The sequence below is a fragment of the Pseudomyrmex gracilis genome, unplaced genomic scaffold (genome assembly GCF_002006095.1).
Source record: "Pseudomyrmex gracilis isolate BER0280 unplaced genomic scaffold, ASM200609v1 scaffold_12, whole genome shotgun sequence".
NCBI classification, from domain to species: domain Eukaryota; kingdom Metazoa; phylum Arthropoda; class Insecta; order Hymenoptera; family Formicidae; genus Pseudomyrmex; species Pseudomyrmex gracilis.
The window spans coordinates 678,684-697,745 of NW_018020596.1; the positions used below are offsets into that span (position 1 = coordinate 678,684).

The 19,062-nt window shown below is 42.0% G+C and overlaps 1 protein-coding gene across 5 annotated transcripts in view; it reads right to left on the reverse strand.

Moving 5' to 3' along the window:
- LOC109863763 (agrin-like) overlaps positions 1-19,062 on the reverse strand; it is a 409,371-nt gene that overhangs the window by 58,019 nt on the left and 332,290 nt on the right. Inside the window, exon 1 of one of the 5 annotated variants that reach the window (XM_020444290.1) lies at positions 6,928-7,083. The exons of 3 other annotated variants lie outside the window; for them this stretch is intronic. The gene's annotated coding sequence lies outside the window, so the exon portion shown is untranslated. Of the gene's footprint in view, positions 1-6,921; positions 7,084-19,062 lie in introns of those variants that run through there. One more of the 5 variants, XM_020444287.1, reaches the window with a different exon arrangement.

A 19,062-nucleotide genomic window follows, 5' to 3' on the forward strand; every position in this document is an offset into this window, starting at 1 on the left:
GATTTGTCGTCCGCGACGCGGCACGCGATTTTCACCGCGGAGTAGATGCGAGGGTGACGGGAGAAACGCGGGGTTGACTTAATTCAATAATATGTACCTGCGCGAGACTCGAGGACTACGCTCCTCCTCTCTCGACGCTCGCGTGCGTCGGCTTAAGTTTTACCGCTGCTCGTGTCCCGCGTATAACCATTGATTGATTTACTTCTGTCGTTAATTTACATAGTGCAAAAGTTCACGTCGAGTTTGCGTCGATCAAAAAGTCGCCGTGTATTTTAAACGCTGTTAAAGAAAAATACGCGTCAAATATTTTGTACGGAGAAACAAACAGAACGGATATTTCGTTTTGCATCAGAAAAAACTTAGAACGGTAAACACACACACATAGAAACGGTTATTGAGCGGCGAAATAAATTATTTCTTCTTTAATTTATCACAATATATTAAGGAGATTGCGGTTTTTTAACAAATTAAAAAATGTGAAGAGATTAATTATTAAAGTACGCTGAGCACTCTCTGCATCACATACAAATTTGAGGTTTAATTAGATTTTATTCAGTGGAGCTTGAATTTACATTTTAATAAAAAATTTATATAAAAGAGAAAGAGAGAGAGGGAAAAAAAGAAGTAATTATTTAATTAATTAATAATTAAAAGCATAAAAAAGCATATACTCTCCAATTTGCAGATAAGACGTTCATTGACCGACCGAGAAATAATAAAGTGCTTGTAAAAGAAAAAAAAATACACAGGCAAAATACACGCGATATCGATTCTGTGGCCCAATTCGGCTCGCAATTAAGAGCCGCGTTTGTCCGCGCACGCGATTGGTCGCAATTTTGCGACCTCGTCTCGCGTTCAATTTAATTCGATAATACCGCCCTGAGGGCGCGTAATATCGTGCCCCTACGCGCGCGATTGCGTGAGTTCCCTTAATTTCAACCTTCTTCTCTCTCGTCGAAGGGGGAGGGTGCGGATGATTACTTTCGCGTTTTTTTTCTGAAATGTGCTCTCTCTCTTGTTTTTTTTCTCTCTCTCTTTCCTCTACTACGACTTTTCTTCATATCTACTTTCCTCATTACCGTGTTTTCGGAATAGATAAAAGTGTGATGTTTCAAACTTAGACGATTTTTCGACAGCAAACGTACGGCAGCACGCGCAATTAAAAATTGAAAATCATATATTTAAAATTCGAACTTGGTTGTTAAAACAATGTACTCGTTTGCTCGCCCGAAAATTATTCATCGACAAACTGTTGGGTTTCTAATTTAGAAATGATTCCTTCGTTACAAACGTATTGTAACAATCATTGAAAGAAAAACAACGCGGCGTGTACGATCGATATAATGTTTACAAATCACACACATATCTGGCCTCATTACGTTATTCATGTAACTATTTAATGGACCATAATAATGTGCCAAACGTGTATTACTTCGGGGGTTAAATATATTCGCGGAGGAGGGAGGGGGGTAATAAAGGGCGGGCGAGCTGGATTAATAATGTGTGTACATTATACACGCGTGTGTGTATTGCAGGAATACGGTATTCCTCCGAATTCGGCCAAATGAAGAAAACAATAGCGCGCGGGAGAGCACAAAGCACCTTTATCGAGCGCGTCGAACGAATTAAATCCCAAATTATTCGGGAAGCGCAAGGCGAATACCGGGATTCCGCCATAAAGAGCGTTTGTTTCCGTACACATCGGAATTCGTTCTCGAAACCAAGAAAAGCAGCCGCCCGAGATTCGATTACGCGAGGCCGTGTATCAAATGCCACCGCGTCTTCATCAAACACAGCGAACCGCGTTCTTAACCATTTTCGACACATTAGAGTTACTGTATTTTTTTCAAAATTTCATTACTGCAATTTTAAAGATACACAGATATTTGTTTATTAAGACATCTGTCAGAATACTATTATGTTTTCTACCTTGCAAAGTTTTAATTAAAAAAAAAATATTTCTTTATAATAAATTTGTATCTTCTCGAAAACACTCGAAACAATTCAAAACTTACGAGGTCGTTCTTCTCTTTACAGAAAAATTGTTCGAGTAATATTTCGAAAGTATTGTTGAAAATTGAAACTATGTGTGTGTGTGTGTGTGTGTGTGTCGAGGAATCTGTCATTAGGGAGAAATACACGCGAAAAGTTGTTTAAAAAAAGTACTTGGAGCGTCAACGTTTGTCGGTCATAATCATAAAACGAAACGAGGTGAAACTACGCTATAGCCCGGGCCCACCGAGTGTAGTTTCGACACGCGCACCGAACGGACTCGCGAAGCGAGGATGAAGACTTGCGGTACGACGACGGTTTACCCTTTGCGCGTCGCGTGGAAATTCGCGGTACGCGCTCACCGTAAAATCTTTATGGAATCCTCCCGGCGCTCTTTGCTTTCCCCTCTGTTCTGTTTTTTTTTTCTTTTTTTTTTTTTTGGTGTAATTTATACCGTTGGACGTTTAACGACGCAATTGCGAGGTGCCGCGAGACCGTTTAGCTCGAAATCTCTTTTACGTCGTAAGCGTGTAAATGTCTCGTAAGCGCGTTTCGTGTATTAACTCTCATTTCAATTATTCAGTTGTTGTCAAACTGCTCGACACCTGCGTCGAGCCCCTGCCCTCTGTGTGCGCGACGCGAGGTCAAAAGGTTTAAAAATGTTTACCGCGACCTATCGCGACGCGCGCTGAGATAATTTCCGTTTCGCTGAGCGAGAGAGACTACTCGCGATGATAATTACATTATTAATGCAGCTTTTGTGAAAACGGCGATATCGCGCGCACGCGTTAACGTACTGTTACACGAACGTCCGCCCGCTTAATTAACGATAGTTATCTAATTATTACGTGATTTTATCTAACTCATTGGTTTTGCTTAAATGCTCGCTGTAATTACATCTTTGTGCGATATACACAGCGGACGTCGGCTTAATTTTCATCCCGGAGTGTCTGTATCTCGCATTTAAAATCGCAATTTGCTCCCGTAAGACAATTTTGCGTCCCTCTTTTTTTTTAAGCTTTTTCCTGATTTATCGTCTCGAGAAATATTCATTACTCCTTCTGATTATTCTCAGAAGTATTATCTCGGCGCGCCATAAATCTCTCTTTCTCACTCTCTTTCTCTCTTTATCTATCTCTCTCTCAAATAGCAGTGGCACAAGATATAATACTGGCAAGAGATCGGCGAGGCGGAGCGCGAGCGCGTACTCTTAGATCTCGGCTCGTGCAACTTTAAACTAGTTTGTGTCTAGGCCAAGAGGTGTATAAAGGCTCCATACGCCGTGTATGCGGGCGCCATAAACGTTTCCCCGGTTATACCGGGTGTGCTCGTTTATTTACGGCTTATGTGCGCACATATACACTCGAAAGTCGTGCCGGAGGAGCCTGGGAGCGCTCCTCCGGTTTTCTGTTTTCCAGTCCCGCAACGCGCGACGAAGCTCTCGTGTGCGAATCGAAAACTCGCGCGCGATTTATCGCGCGTATCTCGCGGCAGGTATATAGTTTCGCGATCGATCGCGAACGTTTGTTATTTGTCTGCGATATATATATAACGTTACGCAAATGCGACAACGCGTGACAGCGGCACGTTTTTGCGAATAATTTGCGCTGTCCCGTTCTTATTCGGTTGTGTGTAACGTGGATATTCATCGGAACGTTAATGGATGTTTCCACATCAAACGCACGGAGAAGTAAAATTGTATATTTTGCAGAAATAATTAGCGCAACCATCGTGACTGATCGAGAGAATATTTTGTCAAGCAACGGCGTAACCGCGTATTTTATTGCGCGCGAAAAAACGTGAAAAAAAAAAATTACAAATCGCGTCATTGCCGATTGACTACTAAATACGCAGCTCGGTACATACTTGTTTGTGAGGATTTTTGCACGAATATGCCAGACGGAAAAATGCGAAAAGCGCTTCGCGGACGATAAAGGTCGTCACTTGTTCTCTCTCTCTTTCTCTCTTCGAGCGTGCGCGACAAACGCTTCGAATCGTGCGCAAGCTTTCAGTTCGGCCGGCTCATTAGGAACACGGCATTATTTGGATAAGAGCTTTCCCGCGCGCTCTCAAAGACCTCAAAGCTTTGACCGTTCGCACGTACACGCGAGAAACGACCGCCTGCTAATGGCGGAAGTTGATTCTGCGATTAGAGAGATCGGCTTGCTAGATTAGGAGGATTATGATCGATAGTGTGCTAGTGAATACGCGATCGATTGTTACATTCGTCATATGCGAATAGACAGACAAATAAATATAAAAACAGAATTTCTAAAAATTATTGTTTCAGTGCGCGTTATGTTCTAACACGCGTATAATAATTAATTACGCCGAGTTTTTTGGCAGAATTATTTTGATTTTTCACGCGCGCGTGCGATATATATGTCACGTATGTACAACATGGGAAAAGGTTACGCAAACTTAATAAAAAAAAAAAAAAAAAACTACAATCTACATGTGTCTGTGCAGAAAAAAATTTGTTCAATTATTTAATTAAGGATAAGAGTTATATATTCGACGATTCGATTAAAAGCAATTCTTTCGCGGCGGTCGAACGACCACAGTTTTATATCGCCGATATTTCATTACTATCCGTAATTAATATTTGCTCTGCTCCGCTCCTACTGGCACATATTCCACTTGAAATTTTCATTTGTCTTAGCCGTTAGCGCAACCGCAAAATATTGTATATCTTTGTTTCAGGATATGTGCCGAACACCTTATCCTCGTCCATCCGGTGATCATATTCCGTTCCGATTCATTAAATAAAGTTGCGCTACTCGTACAAGAGACTTATTAACTGTGCGTGTAACAATAAACCATGTTTAACTTATTACTACATTTCCCTTTTCCAACTTTGAAAAATCAAATTTGTGTTTAAATGACGAACGATCGATTAGCAGCGGTCTCTCGGTTACAGCAGACGCTTTATATATGCGGGCTGTGATATATATTTTGCGACCGTCGTCTGGGTCAGTTCTGACGTTACACGTAGATTCTAGTACTTTCAAACTACGTATAGTTTCATGTCCTATAGTTTCATAAACTAACCATGACATCACAACAATTCCTTCGAGAAAATATTTTTCCATCAAGTAATCTTGATTTTTTCTTTTTTTTTTTTTTTTTAATAGAAGATAATTTTTGATCCGGGAATGCTAATTTAAAACGCAGCTTAATCAGAGGCGTTCTCGAAAGTTCCTATGTAAAGAAAATCTCTAGAACAAAACGCTCTCTAAAATTCCCATATAGAGAAAAACTCTAGAAATAAGAAGAGTTTTCTACGCCGATGCTAGACCTATAAAAGCCGATTTCCAACAAAGTTCAAAGCAGTCACAAATCAGAAGTCATACCATTAAGTCCTAAATAATATAAGTGAGTATAATATTGTATTATCGTCACGTATGTCGTAAATAAAAATTGCACGTGTAAAAAGCAATTGTAAAAATAAAACTGCAAAAATTTTGCAAATGAATGAATGAATTTTTTTCTCAATAAATATTGGTGACGATTCTTACAATTTGAAAATAGCATTATGTGTTTAAAAAATAAAAAAAATCTAAATTTTAATTGCGACATAATGACTGATATTCTGTTTGCGAGCGAGCAAAATCGGTCAACGAGAGATGAAACGCGCTGGAAATGCTTGAAACTTATTTAGTAATTTTAATTATTCATGAAATATCGATTCTCTCTCTTTCTCTTTCTTTTTCTCTCAAAACTCATTTATACAAACATGAAAAAATTACATTTGATAAAAGAAGAACATTAACGTTAATTCTGTTGCATTGCCATAGATTTGCACTGTAGAAATGGGAATTATTTATTTTTTTTTTGTAATATTTTAATGCCACAGGTTATACCGTATATATAATAATGAAACTTGTTTCGGATTCGAAACTACGAAAAACATTTGTAGTGAGGCGTTGATCGCACTTTATCTACCAAAAACCTGCGCATGCACAAAAACAAACATAACTCTAATTGGCTATTTCCTCACCATAAAAAAGATTTTTGCGCGAGATTTTCTAAAAATCTTGTATTAGTTTCCAAAGTTGGCAACTTGTGCTTGTGCAACAATAAAAGCGAAAAGTCAGTGGGCTGAATTCATTCTTGCTGTACAAGTAGACAAGTCGACACAAAAGGAAACACAGAAGCTCACAGAAGAAAAATTTACAAATACAGACATAAAAAAAGATCGAAGCTACAAGGAAAAAAATCGCGTATTATGTAAGTATATGTTTAAATAATAAAGTAATTTGGTCTCTTTCAAGTCAAAGGTCTTTTTATCAAGTCAAGTTTATCAAGTGAAAAAATCGGACTGAATCGGGTCTCGGCTTGAATTGATTTTGGAACGGCGTTGCTAACGGAGTAAAAGAACCACGTGCTTGTAAAATAATATATGAGAAATCTCCGTTAAAACAAACCTATTGTTTCATTTCTCTGCACTAGCTGTACTAAAATAACCTGCCGCGTAATTATAAAAATTGTTCGAAAATATATTTTGCAATATTAAAATGGCAATTTTGTGTTAAAGCTGATTAAAATTATTTTATGCTACACAGTGCAATAACGCCTCTACATCTGCACCGTTGTACTACTGCTTTTCATTGCTCGTTGTCGCGCTTCGACCAACCAGTCAGGACAAAAAGAGCAAAAGATTTCTTTTTATTCTGATTGGTTATTCGCGCTAGCTGCAGGATCGAAGAGCAGGATCTTGAAACTAAGTTCCGGTGGAAAGTGGCGTGCGCATTACAAAGGACGAATTTTGAAACGGGCGCCGCAGCTTATATCATGGGCGCAGCGAGATGTATATGCACACACACACACACACATACACACACACATGTAGGCAGCGTACAGCGCATGCTACAAGGTCTCGCACGAGGGTAGTCAGGGAGGTTAACTTCTCGCTTTCTCTGCACCGACTTTTACCCGTGACCTGCGAATACGATAGTATTCCTCTCCTCCTCGCAGCAGGGCCACTTTACGCGAAAAACTCCGAAGCTCTTCGCGGAGGTGAAGGGAAAAATGGCGCAACGCGGCGTTGAACGAGAGAGACGACGTGCGCAATTTTACGGGGGTTGCTCGGGCCGGCGAGGATTTTCCGGACACTGAGATTTGTCTCCGACGAGAGAGCCACCTCACCCCCGAGAGGCGCTGCCGACCTCCGATATTGATTTTCCGGGGGAAAACAGAATAGCGATGTATCTATGATATTCCCACCGACCGTGGGAGAAGGGAGGGAAAAAGGAAGGGAGGAGGTGATTCATTATCTCTTTCTCCTACTGTGCTTCTTTTCTCTATGTGTCCTCATTATTATATTCTCTTTCTCCATTGCCCGAGAGAACGCGATTCTCTATTTTAATCTCTTTCAAAAGGATCACATATGAATCTTTGACGAGACTTCAACGTTCGCACAACTCGTTTTATTAAAATCGTGTGCATCGCGCTTTACATTGAATTTATAGAATTCATATCACACCGATGTTTTCTGTGTGTTAAAACTCGCATGCTACTAAATTACTGAGAAATAATTGTAACAAAAATGGCATATGTACATATTATGCGCGACACGTGCTTGTCGGCACGAAATGGTAAAAAATTTATTCTCCGAGGGAGAGAGGGGAGGGGAAAACGGTCTGTTTTTTTTGCATGTTTGCCGCGTTATTATGAACGCGTCACCAAATTATTACCAAACATTTGTCGCGTTAATATCGCGAAAATAGAATATTCAACGAAATATCTGCATCACTGTTTTTCTCATAAATATGCATTCCGGCATAATTAAACCGGAAGCAACAACAATGAAGCGTTTTTTCACTCAAGCTTGATTACGGGATTTAATGTAATGCGGTTTTTATATGCGCTTATAATTCACGAAAGAAGAGGTGCGATGAAAAAAAAAAAAAAAAAAAAATCAAAAAGCGCCTCAATTCTCGTCGCCCGTATTATCAACGTGTTTACACCGCAATATGCGGTACAAGTTGTGAAAAAAAGACAAATTGAAAAAAAGCAATCTCTGAAAGATGTTTTATTTTTTTTTTTTTTTTTTTTACGTAAAACTATCCTTGCGCCTTCAAATAAAAAAGAAAAGTCGCGCGTCCACAACATTCGCGTTTGCGCGCAAAGGTTCGAAAACTCTTTGGAATTTACGGGCCGCTTCCCTATCGCACAGATATTCTCTGCAAGAGCGATACTTAAACCATTCTCTATTTCTTTCGAAAATGGTTTCCGCGGCGTCTCACGCCTGGTGAAAATTTTTCAAAAGTGTCGGTCGAGAAGAGAAACAGGAAGCATTTGTGGATCTGTTTCACTGCTTGTCTTTCCTCTTCCTCTCGACCGAGCGAAGCTCTTTCCGTCTCGACACATCACAGGAAAATAGTCGCACGTATTTACACGTATAGTTTCTTTTCATTCGTTTCGAATCACAAGGCGAAGACGAAGGATCTGTCTCTGTATACGCGCGACGGATCATACGGTCGGACCGCTGACACGTGGAATATTGTCATTTCTCTCTTCACATTGTCATCTCTCTCTCTCTCTCTCTCTCTCTCTCTCTCTCTCTCTCTCTCTCTTTCTCTTTTTCTTCTTTTCTTTCTCTCTCGTATAAAGGAAGCACGAGTGTAACATATCTATTCTGAGTTGCCAAAGCAAATTTTTTTTTTGTTTTTTATTAAAAGTAAAATACAGCCTTTAGGTACGGATTTAAATGGCCACGATACATAGCTCTAACACTAGAGAGCCACACAGTGAAGTCAACGTAAAATTCACGTTTCTCTCATAAATACTCCCTCTAGTAAAATCAAAGCTAGCAAATGAACTTTTTTTCTAGAAACGCACGTTATCGACTGATGGAATTCTAAATTCTACGTTGACCAAATCGAAAATTAGATCATCAAAAAAAAAAAAAAAAAAGACAATCGACGATAGATAACATTTCTTAAATTTTTAAAGTCAAACGGTTTATCATGTATAACTCCGTGAAATCTTCGTATCGAATCTCGAAGGCATTTGCTCGTATTTTCACATCGTATTGCAACGTCAAACGCAGCTGCTTTTAATTCGCGCGATACGACAACGTTTCTGATAAAAAAAAAAAAAAAAAAAAAAAAACAAACAAGATTTTCAGCTTTAAATCCTCTTACATTGTCGCGGAGAAAAAAGTACTTGGTGTTTCAGTCGCGTCTTCGTTAAGCCGGTCGTCGTAATACGAGATGCGAACCCACTTGACCTTTCGTCGCTCCGGGCAAAACGTAATTTCTTAGACAGACTCGTCTTTTAACGAGCCTGTACGTTTTCTTATTTACAAGACTACCGGGCAAGCCCGACCGACCGTGAGTGACCGAAATAGACAAGCTTGTTTGAATTAATGATGACGTTGCGGTTCGAACGGATACTTCTTCTGTTTTTCTCTCTCTTGTATTTACAATTTCACGAAATTTATATTTTCAACTCGCACGCACGCGCACGCACACGCACACACACACAACGACTGAGAATTCTATACAATTGTAATCGAAAGATGACTGCAATTTCAGTTAGAATTTCTCTTTAACGAGTTTCAGCTTCTCACAATCGCGATATCGAGAAGTGTCAAATACTCTTTCTCGGTAATCAGTAACTACAGTGTAAGGAGAAGTTTAGGAGAAGATAGCGGCGCGATTTAACGGACGCGGGGAGTAGACTCGCGAAGTCCATGGGGAAAGTTCTTGCCTTGTCTAAATCACAGTCCTCGAGAGGGATTACAAGTTTGGCGGGTTTGTTGCCGGTGTACTGCACACCCCCGTACTAGACTATCCTTGAATTCTCACTGTGACAAATTAGTACATGAAGAGGAGAAGAGAGAAAGAGAGAGAAGAGAACGCGATTCTCCAAACTGCGCTCTCTCCCTTTCCGTCAACTTCTTCGCCGTTGCAACTTCCGCTCGGCTTTAACAAAGAATTTAAATGGTAATCCCGGAATAGTACTTAAGGATACGGAAGGAGAGCGAAATTTCCGTGTTACTGCCTCGTCAACGCGTTTCCGAAGAAGCTGTGTGTGTGTGTATACATATATCTCGAGCGCCCCGTTTTACAGGGCAATCGTAAAAAATACACCCAGATGGAATTACTAATCGTAAAGAGCGCGCGGAATGCGAAAGCGCGCATTTAAATGTTTTTTTTTTTTTTTTGCATCCGCGTTAAATCCGCGCGCGCGCACAACTCACGGTTATGCGATTTACGTGTAAAATACAGTTTCGAGGAAAATATATACGAAAATCTATAGGTACACCTCTCCCCCGGTTTCGGTGTGTAAGTCAGCGAGGAGCATCGATCGTCGAGAGAGAGAAAGAGAAAGAGAGAGAGAGAGAGAGAGAGAGAGTTTGACGCCGCTCGTAGAAATGCAATAAGTAACGCGAGCGAATTGAAACAAATTTAATAAGAGCGGCGTGATGGTTCAGAGAGGCCGCGGATAGTTCGAAACTCGATATTAGCTCACCGCGTTCCAACTTTTGAACGTGCCAAACCTCCGCACCTATCTGAATTATACATTACAATTCTGCGTGAGGCCAAAAAGTTCCGAGGGCGGCTGAAATTCGCGGCTCACGTATGGTTAGTAGCAATCGATAGTTCAGCACAGTCGTTTTCGGATATAAATCAGCGTGAGAATCGATTCGAACGAGATCGTATCGAACGTGTTACGGAATAATTATAATAAGTATCGCGCGAATATATGATAAACTCTTATCGTTTTCCTAAAATAAATAACACATATGTATACGCGCATATGATTATAACAAAATTTAATTGCTCTAATATGGAGAATGCGTCTAATTATTAAATAGTTTTGTAATACATTTGTGGAATGTAAAATGTATGTGTGCGTGTATAAATACGATATACATGTATAACAGCAAATCGAGCTTATATAATAATCATAATACAATATTAAATGATAATATTAAATATTCGGAAATGAATTTAATATTTCATGTTAATTTTAAATCTCCGCGCTCCTCAATTAAATATGCAAGCGAAAATAATATCTCCCGATACGCGTGTGCTGTAAATCAGTAAAATGCAGATTTTATCAGACAACTTCCATAATGTAAATGGAAAAAAAAGAAATATAATAACATATACGTAGTAATAATCTGATCCTTTTCGAAAATGTGTCGAGAAATTTTCAACATACTGACGAGATACAAAAGAAACTGTCTCTCTGGGGAAGAAACGCGTATGTGTATTTTCGGAAATATGTATAATTCCGGCCGCGTAATTTAAATCCGCGCGCGGCCACTCTCGCAGATTAGTTCGCAGCGTGAATGCGGTTTGCGGAACCAACTTGAGAGCTAATTACGTTGCCCGCGTCATTATTGTTGATTACGTTTTATTAAGCTCGCCCCGTAAATAAGGGTAACCCTCCGCTCGATCATTATTAACGCTCGAATTTCGAGGATAATGTCAGCGCGTATCAATCTGTGCACGCGCGCGTCACAATCGACAGCGAGCCGCGACCCAGTTCTCCAATCGAAGAGGATCAATTCACGTTTCTTTCTAATTAAAATCGACGATCGCGGAAAAAAAATAATTTATTATTAATTAAAAACAAAATCGAGCTTGCTCTCTCGACGTAAAATCGTATAATAAGCAAAACCGTTCTAACGGCACCCACGCAACTGCACTCGGCGACATTCGATACGCACTCGTTTGCAGATGAATAACGCATTAGCAATAATAAGACGTAGTTGCAGATAAAAGTGCGTAGGTGATCCCTGGCGGAACGAAAAACGAACGAACTCTTCTTTCCGGAACAGCGTCCGTCTCTCATTTTCATGTCACTCTTAGTCACTCCACGACCAAACAAAGAGCAACGGGGAATCTTGAACGAGGGTTCGCCCAGCGCGTCATTGCTTTCTCATACATACAATTAGCGTAGGACTGTCCGCGAATTAGCGTGACGTGACGTTTTACGACTTGAACGGACAGTCGGTCGTCGCGCAAATGGTAACTCGCCCGGAAGACACCACACGGTGTTCTCTCGCTCGTGTTCCGCTCGCGCGAGCACCGAAGGTGTTTACCGATTATACGAGCGGCGGTTGTCCTCGACCGCAAAAAGTTCGTTCAACGTGTCGTCTCCGAGCCCCGTATACCTTCGCATTGTCTCTCTCGTGATTTGTCGCGTGATTTTTGACGTCAACAAAAACAAGTTTTTGTTATTTTGTTTTGTTATTAAAGCTCTGTCTGTGCGACTGTAAATATTGTAGCAATACAGTTGAGAAGGAAAAAATGATATGTTTTTGATTTTGTTTTCACTATTGCATCGTGAAAATTTTTTTCCACACACATATTTGAAACTATTTTTACGCTACGGTCTATGTCTATAATAGATATCTTACTGCGTCGCGCGTAATTTCAATTTACAGTTTCACACGTGCATTGCCCGCGATCGTCCGCCATTAGCGTTCATAGCATTTGGTTGCGCGATGAATTAGTGTTATTAGACATCGCCTAATATACCTACGTGGAGCTTTGTCATTCCGCAACAGGTGGTTACATCGAAATGCGACTATATCACATGAGCAATACGCACAATTCGCACGTCGAAGAAGATGGCCGCGGCTTTGTTGCGTTTTTCTTTCTCGTCAGCGCGTTTTACGAGTATTACATTGCAAATGTCATCACAACGCGGCCAAAGACATCCCCAATCTGTCCTAATGACGAAACACGTCCTCATGCTAAAACCGATTTTCTTTCTTTCCCCCCCTCCCCCGGTCGTGATGCATTTGCGCTAATTGATAGATTTTGTTTCAATGGTGTCGCGCGACGTTGAAACATCGTGTCGCTTACATTTCCGACGCCTCGATTGAGATCGTTCCCGCGCATACATCACCATGATTAGTCCATTTTCGACCGTAATCCCATAATCATCGATCATTGATACCTGCCAATTATTACATTAATGGGTTCTATAATCACTGGGGATGTGTACGACGAGAACGTTCCCTCGGTCATCGAATGTATCACACGCATACAGACATGTGAAATGACCGTTGGATTATCGCTTAATTCCAAGGTGTTCGTGAATTCAGCCCTCGAAGGAGAGATGCATCTGCTTGTATCCTCATCAACGCGAGCGATAATTTGTCATTTGCAAAGCAAGCGTGCGTATATGTTTTTTTTTTCGATTCGCACGCGTTGTGGTGATTTGTCTTAACAAACGTTTCGAGCTTTTCTGTGCCAAATTGAACATATTTTATCGTGTAAAATCTATTAAAACAACAAGATTGTTTCAGTTTTGGAACAAGAACCCAAAGAAGGTCGTCAGCATATGTTTTTCTTTTTCGATTATTTGATTATTTCGACGTATATCGACTTCGAGTGATTATTACTTTAAAACATGCCTTGTTAATCTCTTAAAAATCTCTTGTTCACCAAGTGATTCAGTTCTCTCTCTTTGTGTGCTATCCGCCTAATAAGATGGAATTACAATTTAATTCCGTCACGGGATTCTGATTTTCTTGCGGGAGAAACTCTGCTCCTTTGAAACAGAGCGTCTTCATGGTTGCCGGCAAAGCAACCAAGAAGCGTAACGTTCTCTGGGAACAACATCTAATTATGTCGCGAGAGAGAGAGAGAGAGAGAGAGAGAGAGAATTTGCGAGTGAAAACCGATATTATGTAAGCGGTAATCCGATAGGCGCGCGGTCAAATTCACTAAGATCTGTATCATCAGCGAGTATTCTGTAGTTGCTTTAACGGCCAGTATCTGATTCTGGACGAATGACATCAAGTAAATAATATTAGCTGTACACAGTTAATATACACAGTTATTTGTTTATTTTGTTAATTGGGAACAATTTTGTTATTGCGAACAACAAAACAATATGTCAAAATAGTTTGAAGGGCCAATAAACCGAATATACGAAGTGTCGGTATATGCAAAACAATAGATTTTGCGTGTTACATTGTTATTGCGTTACTAAATTTTCAATTTCACTTTGATGCGAGACGTAGCCTCTCTCCTGATGTCGCCGGTTTACAAGATTAAACGCGCACCGAAACCTCGATACAATCCTACGCGATTTCGCGTCTCTCTCTCTTCTCTATGAATTTGGAATTCATTTCTGCGTAACGGCAATTTTGCATAAAATGCGTACCAATGATCCCTGCTTATCGAATCGATTTGCGCCCACGGTACTTTGTGCGTTAACGCACGAGTAACTTCTCTCCTTCTCTCTCTCTCTCTCTCTCTCTCTCTCTTTCTCTCGGTCGCATAATACGTATTTATGCTAACAACCGCCGCCGATGGCGGTGTGCCGGTGCACACAAGTGTTGCATGCAACGGGTTCGTTGTATGTAAATGCGCGGTGCGCATCGAACGGGCGACGCATTCGATCATTCGTATGCATCGAGCCGATTCGCTATATCGCGCATCAAGCAAGGTTGCAAACTCCGTTTAAACTGTTTATGCGTAACAATTCGATTTCGCAAATTGTGTTCTGTCCCCTCCCCTCACCCCCTTCGTGTATTTTGGTTTGCATTTTTATTTAACAAGCTACGCGCAGGCCGCAGCCCCGGAGCAGGATACCGAAAAAAAAAAAAAAAAAAAAAAAATCAAGGCGAGCCATTTTTGTGCCTGCGGGAGAGAGAGATGCGATACAGATACACCAATATAACGCTCTGTTTGAAATATTTACACGGTATCATCCGGCAAATTGCGTGTCATACAACCGCCGCGGCGGATGACTGTTTGTTTACAGTGAAAGAACTATACGCTCACTCTCATTGTCCCGATGACACTGGGGATTTAGGAAACCGGGGGATTTTTCATTATATTTCCTGGCTGGTGAAAGCGATCGCGCGCGTTGACCGTTCAAACAAAGTGGGCAGCGAGGTTTTCGGGGCGATTCGAAAATTCAATCGAATTTGCGCGATTTTTAAAATACACACAAATAAAATACAGTTCCGTACGTAAGCGATATAAATAAACGTCTTGTTCAGTTTTGAAAACGATATTTCTCGTCAAAGTCATCGAATCGAGAATTTCGCCGGAAAGTTATGCACGTGACTTTTCGCACTTTAGCTGCGTACATACTGGGTGGTCCGCTTCGATATAGAGCGTATGTTTCGACAAACTCGTGTGTGTGCGTGTGTGTGTGTGTGCGCGCGCGCGTGTGTGCGTAAACATTCGGTGGGAAACAGGGACCACGCAAATCGTGTACATTCAAATTGGACGGGAAATTTACTGGCCTGTTTCGCGAATCTCGCGTTCTCATTGAACGAGAGGGAGGGAGAAAGCCGTCCGCTCCCGAGAGCGACGCCCACCACTTTCCGATCTGTGAAAACCGAAACTATCCGATCTCGAACCATTTCGACTCGCTCGCGAAAATCGCCAAAAATTTCGACCCCGCTGGCGAGTGCCAATCAAGTGGCGACTCGAACTGTCTGCGAATCTGATGCGAAACCAATCAGAGTGTCGAAACGCGCGTCGCAGCGAGCCCTTTGCCGTTATACTCTTTCGTTATACGCGTCGATCCGGCCGCCCTTGTTACACTTTTCCCACTGCACACCGACGTGCCGTTCTTTCATCATGCGGTATCACTCGCTGATTTTTTTTTTTTTTCGCCCCGTACACAGAACCATCGCTTATTCTTTCGCGTGTTAACGTCGTTTCGTTCGCTGACGTTTGCTCTTTTTTTTTTTTTGTCAAGTCATAGATACGAAAGTTGGAATTAACGTCGCTTAAAAATAGTCTCTTTGAGAAAAAAAAGAAATAAACTTGATTTTGTTAAACACATAACATTTGTGCGCGGGTCACACATACATTTCGCGAAATCTCTGGTTCTCGGTGCGCGCAATATGTATACATATAATAATGTCTTTATTTGGATCGCGCGCGTCTCGCCAGGGAAATGTGCGTGCTTTTATTATGCGAGGCGCAGTTAGGGTGGACAACACACCGGGTGTAATTGCGGTTAATGCGCGCGCGCGTAGTGGGTGCGAAGGTAAAACCGCCGAGCGCCGTAATCAACTTAGGCAAAGTTAATCGGCTTGCAAACGGCTTTGTGACATAACGGGGGGTTGTACCATACTTTAAATAAGGCACGCGCTTGCGCCGTCAAACCGAATGCATGAATGACGGATAGTTTGAGCAGCGGCGCAATCTCTCTCTTTCTCTCTCTTTGCGATTCTCCTCTCCGGTGGCCGCGCTATCGGTCGCGAACGAAATTTTCACGGGACAAAGTGAACGCTGGAGGGGAACGAGTTAATTGCGAATAGTTTAATAATGCGCCAGCCGTCCGGCCGAGCGTTCATAATGGAATACGCTCACGCAATGGTCACCGTTGCGTACCGTTCGGGCAATCGTCGTTCGGCCGTGTAATTGGTAACAACGTTATTGTGGCCTTTGCGATTGTATTGTAATACAAGAGAATATCTGGGACAGAGAAAGAGAGAGAGAGAGAGAAAGAGAGAGAAAGAGAGAGTTCATGCGTGCATACATGCGGTTTCTTTTATTTTTTCGGAGATGTGATAGCTGGAAACTGGTAGTCTTTTTCCAATAAATTGAAACGACAAACACAGCCGAACACGGTGCCATAAATACTTTTTTTTAATTATCATATATAATTCAGTCGACTGTGCAAATTATCTCGTAACAATTTGAAAAAGCGACGTCTCAACACAAATGCGCGAAACTGTTGAACGAGTTTTCGCAATGCGCAATAACGTTCGGAGGTTTCAAACGTCGAGTGACAAATTTGCGAAACACACACGCGAACGTCGCTCTCGCAACGAGGGGGTTGTTAGAGAAATTCCGCGGAGCTACGTTTCCGCGTAGCTTTGCGTTGAAACAGCGAAGCAAACGAACGGGAGCGCGAAATAGATATATAAAGCGCGGAAACGCAACGTCGTTACATCGGCGCGCGGTAACGAGATTCGTCAGTAATGTCATTCCCGTCGCCGGTCGATCGGATGTCATCGGCTCGTCGATATCTGACTGTCGGCAGCTGACTGGTCTTGCGAATGAGATTATACCGCGGAAGCACTCGGGCGGGAGGTACGTGCGCAAACGTCGGCCTCGTCGGAAAAGACGGGGTCGGGCACTCGACGGAGGGGATGGTGGGTCGTTGCGTTCGTTCGCGGTCGTTTAAACTCCCGTAGAGTTGCGTTCACTCCGCGTCGCGGAATCCTCTTAATCTGTCCCGAGAACGTTTACACCGGCGGTGGTTTAATGTCCGAACTTAAAATCTCCAAGGAGGAGGAGGAGGACGAGAATCGCTGTCGCGTACGCAAATCCCCTCGACGCGTACTACCTCTTACATTTTGTTTGTTACGGGAACATAAGCGCACAAATGCGTATAACGCAAATGCGGAAAATCTTACGGAGGAGAAAATCTCGTTGCGTTATATTAAGATCCGTGTCTTATGACATTCTTCTAACGCAAGCGGGAAGATTAGTTCGTTAACGCGATTAAACGTAAACGAATTTTTATATGGCACATTTGCATAAAGATAGGTTTTATTTCACAATTTTTCTCCCCCACTCGACTTTCCGTTATTGTTCAGAAAAAAATTACATTCTCAGCGCGGAATTGAATAGCGTCGTTTTCTTTTTGTTTTTTTTTTTTTTTACTTTTATCTGTCGCACACCGCGATCGATGCAAATGGCTTCATTAGCCAAGCGAGAAGCCGAATTTCGTCGAAATCGTTCCCGGTTAAAACAGAATCCCGAGGTTCAGAACAGCGGGTTCACCGAGCGAAGCCGGTCTGATTACCCAAAATAGACCGTTCCGACGAGAAAGCTGCAGCAGCACGCGGCCCGGAAGCGCGGCACGGAAGTCTCCAACGCGGATATCCTGCGCGCGGGGTCGCTTGCAGATTTATTCGCGTGTATCCTCGTCGCGGCGGGTCGATACGATGACACGGTCGATCGGTCGCGTCGCCGTCGGTCGTCCGTCGCGCACGTGTCGCGTGAGAACTTATGCACACGCGTCTCACGAAGGCGTACGAACAAATCGCGCGATATGAAATTTGCGAAATGAAACTTTGCGATCGCGTACGTATATCGAGAATATCTCAATATGATAAAAAACAAAACGCGTCGCGCGCAAAGGGTGTTTGCTTATCGCTTCAAATCGCATTTATGTGTGTGTTCAGTTTCTATTTACTCGATTCAAATAGCAGGTATATTGAAATACAGTGTGTGTGTGTGTGTGTGTGTGTGCAAATAAAAACTGTGTATAAAAATATACAGAGTATATATTGACGGTTTAATCTTGTAAAATTGCCAGTTTCTTCTGTTAATTTGTATCGAGCTTTTAGCGCACTTTTCGCGACGCGACGCAATTTTTTAAATTCACTGTTTAAACAGTCAATTTTTATTGAACGTCGATTATATTTCACAAGTTTTGCAGAGAGAGAACAGAATACACGAATCGGATCTCGTGTGGACTTTTGTCGGGAAATTTCTAAACAATGTCAAGTCGCACGTACTCGACGAATTATCGAGCGCGAACTGAGATTATCTACGCAATGTACAAACAACCTTAACCGCATACACGTGTGTCGGATATAGGTCGCAGGAAATGGGTGCACGAGAATTGCAAGAGAGAGATTGCAGGGAGAGAGAGAGAGAGAGAGAGAGACTTCGGCATCGACATTTGATCGCGAGTTCCGTTCCCGTGTGTTACGCGAGAGCAAGGCTTGCATTACAGGACGCGCGGGGGACGCGGAGGAAGGAGGGACCGGTTTGCCAGCGGAATCAGTGCCGCCGGAAGTGCATCCTGGACCGCATCCTGCCTCGCCGCGTTCGCTTTCCGCGAACGTTGCCGGGGATATCCTCTGGATTAAATCCTTGCTGAGCAAGCGCAGGCTGGGAGAGCGGGAAAGGTTACGATCGTGATGTGAAATCGTTTTCAACGATCGCCTATTTCAGTGAAACGAAAAAATTCTACACCGAAAAAATTGTATTCTTGTTTTGAGGATATCCCACTTACTTTAAGTATATTTTATACTAAAATAGGCGCCAAGAAGAGTTTCTTGTTTTAAGAAAAAAATCCTCTAAATAGTAATATTAATAAGAATAT